Raw genomic sequence first — 4,497 nt, 5'->3', positions numbered from 1 at the left:
AAATACACAAAAACTCTTACAAATCGATAAGAAAAAGAAAAAAAAAGCAATTAAAACTTAGATTTGGCATGGAGGACAAGGGGCGTTAGAGAGTAGTAGGGAATTTGGGTAAATTGGAAGGGGAGGTGAACCATGAGAGACTATGGACTCTGAAAAACAGTCTGAGGGGTTTGAAGTGGCGGGGGCGGGGGTGGGAGGTTGGGGGTACCAGGTGGTGGGTATTATAGAGGGCACAGCTTGCATGGAGCACTGGGTGTGGTGAAAAAATAATGAATACTGTTTTTCTGAAAATAAATAAATTGGGAAAAAAAAAAAAAAGATACCCAATTACAGCCATGAACATGAATGATAGAATTACCATATGAAAAAAAAAAAAAAAAAAACTTAGATTTGACTAAATCTAAATCTAAATTTAGATACCTCTAATCAAATACTTCACAAAAGGTATTCAAATTTCAATGAACATATGAAAAGGCAGTCATTCTCAGAAATCATTGAGATACAAGTAAAAGCCACAAAGAGATACTGTCACATCCACTATTGAAAACTGACAATACCACATGCTATGAAGTGTGTGAGCTCCTGGTAGTCTCAAACATTGCTGGTAGAAATGAAAAAGTATAATTAATAAATAAATAAAACTCTAACGATTCAGCATGTTTTCTCCTTGGTACATTTTGAACATAGCATGTATACACATGTAAAAGGTCACACATGATCTTTGGTCACATATGAGCTACAGTTCATATATGATCTACACATGTGTGACCATGTACATAAGGCTATGTGTGATAAAGCACATGTGGTCATATATGATGAAGTACATGAGGTCATGTATACTAGTGTACATGAGGTCATATGTGATTGTGTGCATAAGGTCACATGTGATCATGTAAATAAGCCCTGTGTGATCATGTACATAAGGCCATGTGTGATCATGTACAGAGCAGACATTATTCATGGTAGCCTCAAACTGGAAACAGCCTTAATATTCATAATCAATAAATAGACAAAACCAGTTACAGTATATCCATAGTATAGAATACTATGTATTTATATAAATGAACACATTCCTACTGCATGCATGAATATAGATGAATCTCACATACTGTGGTGGAAGAAGTAGATTATTTCATTTACATGAAACACAAACAGGTTCAACTAACTTACAGTGTTGGAAATCAGAGTCAGAGAAGAACTGGCAATATATATTTTGATGTGTGATGGTAGTTGTATAAGTTTTCCTATGCTTTAGTAACTGGATCAATCTGAAAATTTATAAAATGTACATTTTATTCATATATAGGATGTTTCAAGGATATATATTTTTTTTTCCTACAATTCTTTGGTATTTTGTATAAGATTAAAATGCAGTCAATACCCATTTATCAAGAGTATACCATGGACCTGGTGTTATAATATTGTTATGGTTTGAATTATGTTCTCCCAAAGCTCATATGTGGAAATCCTAATCCCCAGGGCCTCAAAATGTGATTGTATATGGAGATAGAATCTTTAATCAGGCAATTAGAATTAAACAAGGTCATCAGAGTGTGCCTTAATCCAATATGACTGGTATCCTTACAAGAAGAGATTAGGGGATAGAAACAGAGAGAAAGATGGTGAGAAGACACAGGGTGGAAACAACCAACTACAAGGCAAGGAGAGAGGCCTTAGAAGAAACCAACATTGTTGGTGCCTTGACCTTGGGCTTGCAGCCTCCCAGAACTGTGAAAATAAATCTCTCTTGTTTAAACCACATGGTCTTTGGTACTTTGTTATGACAGCCTTAGACAACTAGTACAGATATGCAGTGGGACAGTCAGACAGATAGGATACGGGTCCTTGCTCGAGAGGATTTCCGGTCTGACAGGGAAGCAATTCCATACCTGCTTGAGGCTCAGAATTATAAATACTAACTAACTGAAGGTAAACAGAAGCCACATTACCCAGAACCTGGGTAATGGCTGGTCAGACAATCACGGCCTCTACTGAGGTGGAACATGACAGATACACGCAGGAAGTGGGTTATCAGATGACTTCAACTCATAAGCGCATTTTGATTGCCTCAATGAATCTCTCAATTCGTTATTAAAGAAATTCAGTTAGAAAAGAAATACCTGATCAGAGAAATCATCCAACAAGCCACCTTGCCGTGGCCTTAGTGGTAAGGAAGGGGTTCGATCTGACTTGTGTGTTAGGGCCCAACTTCCACAGACACTACACAGTTGGGTCCACACCAGGCACTGTCTATGAAGCTGATATGCAGAGGTAACAAAGATCAGCTTTCAGTTAAAAAGTCCACGTTTTAGTGGACTTTTCAACACACACTTCAAGGGAAAGTACTCAAATTACCAATAATTATGTTGTGCCATTATTGTTATTATATATAAAAAAATAGTGCTGAAATATTATAATGCATGGCTGAAAGAAGTGAGTTTTCTAGGGTGCCTGGGTGGCTCAGTCAGTTAAGCATCTGCCTTCAGTTCAGGTCATGATCCCAGGGTCTTGGGATCAAATCCCACATTGGGTTTCCTGCTCAGCGGGGAGTCTGCTTCTCCCTCTGTCTATTGCTCTCTCTCTCTCTCTGGCAAATAAATAAATAAAATTTAAAAGTAAGTTTTCTAAATTATAATGAACAAATTATGTTGCTTTGGTGACTATGATGTAAATGTGGATGTTATACAGTTATAATACATACTCAAGAAGAATATATTTTAAATGTTTGCACTTAATGAGGGAGAGAATATTCTGAAGTAAAAAGGATGGAGTCAGAGTTCTTCTACTTAACTTCCCAAAGCAGATTTTGGGTACTGATTAATACTGGCCTCATAACACTGTAAAAATCCAATAAAACTGTGTACTTACAAGCATTTCCAAAGTCTCAAAAATCATTAATAAGAGCAATTTATTATCCATATCAATGGTTCTTGCAATTTGGGAGTGGTCTTATGTGGTGATGCACAAGTAAAAGGTTTTCATATTTTATCTTTATCCTTGCCTTTCAATTAAAGCAGAAACTAGAATTCTTCTAATATAAAAAATTGTGCAAATTTGAAGTATTTACACATAGTTTGGTTCCATTTTAAATGTTTCTACCTAACTCTCTGGAGTCATTTATGTTGTAAAAAACAACCTATATCACTTTAGTGTCTAGCACTATTTTTCTCAACTTAAAAAAAAATTGTTATTAACGTCCCCTAGGAGCTTTTCCAGACTTTTTTCTCCATAATTGATGCCCATGAAATTTCAATACCATAGATATAGTGTATGTTTATATACTGAATGTGTATCTGTGCTTTGCACATGAAAAGACTAAAACCTTCTACCTCTTCCACCAACAACCAGTTTTCACCCCGTTGGAGGCATTATCTCTCCGACATATTCTGAATGCATGGTCTATGAGAAATTCCATTTTAAATTCATGCTTCTCCATAAATTTCCATAAATTTCAGTAATCACTCAAGTTTTAGATTTCTAGCAGGATTTGTCTAAATATGTTCATAATGGGGAATCCAGTTGTGAAATCAAAACTCATTCCAGACAAAAAATAGGGAAGACTTCACAAATTTGTGTGTCATCCTTGTTAACCAGCCAAGCTAATCTCCTTTGTATTGTTCTAATATTAGTATATGTGCTGCCAAAGCCAGTACTCCTCGTGTCCCTTGTTTATTTGTTTGTATGTTTGTTTTTGTGTGGTAAAAACATTTAATGGGAGATCCAAACTCACAAATTTTTGAGCACACAGTACAGAATTGTTGACACTAGGCACTGTGCTGTACAGCAGATTTTCCAAGCTCATTCATCTTGTGTAACTGAAACTTCATACCAATTGAACACATTCCCATTTCTCTCCCCTCCCCACCCCCAAGTCCCTGGCAAGGACCTTTCCACTCCCTCCTTTATGAGTTCGACTATTTTAGGTGCCTCACATAAGTGGGATCACACAGTAATGGTCCTTTTGTGACTGCTTTAATTCACTCAAGATAATGTTCTCCAGGCTCATTTGTGTTGTTCCAAATGGCAAGGCTGATTTCTTGTAATGATGAAACGAGTTGCTTGTCATTATGTAGACACCGTCTAGGCACATCTAAGCAACTGTTTAAGAACTACAGAATCTAACCAACTGCAGTTGGTTGAGATAGTATGGGCCGCAGGACCCTGTCTGGAGGGAGAAGTGTGCCATATCCTATGATATCAGCAATCCAGTATTAAGATCAGGATGAACACAGAAATTAAAACATGTGACAAAACTCATTAATTGTACTTGTGAAGGAGGCCCCAGGTTCTTCTTTAGGTTCTCCTTACTCATGCTTTATGATGATCTAACACACTGTGATCTCAGGAAGAAAGTTGTAAGTGGACTGACAAACTGCCCCCATGTCCCAAATCTAAGGGTTTCCCAGGCTGTTGGCTTCCAGTACTGAAACCAGGACACCAGGGGAAACTGAAGTCGGTCACTCCATTCCCAGCCATCCTCAGGAGTACCAGCAGGAG

General features: G+C 37.4%; 1 non-coding gene across 1 annotated transcript; it reads right to left on the bottom strand.

The window, feature by feature from the left end:
- Positions 1 to 3,546: 3,546 nt before the first annotated feature.
- On the bottom strand, positions 3,547 to 3,653 carry LOC122890740. Its single transcript, XR_006381169.1, has one exon. It is a non-coding gene; the product is annotated as a U6 spliceosomal RNA (small nuclear RNA).
- Positions 3,654 to 4,497: the final 844 nt, after the last annotated feature.

Source organism: Neovison vison, chromosome 11, assembly GCF_020171115.1.
Source record: "Neovison vison isolate M4711 chromosome 11, ASM_NN_V1, whole genome shotgun sequence".
Classification (NCBI taxonomy): Eukaryota; Metazoa; Chordata; class Mammalia; order Carnivora; family Mustelidae; genus Neogale; species Neogale vison.
Note: the sequence above shows the minus strand (reverse complement) of the source record. Positions and strands in the feature narration are given on the sequence as shown.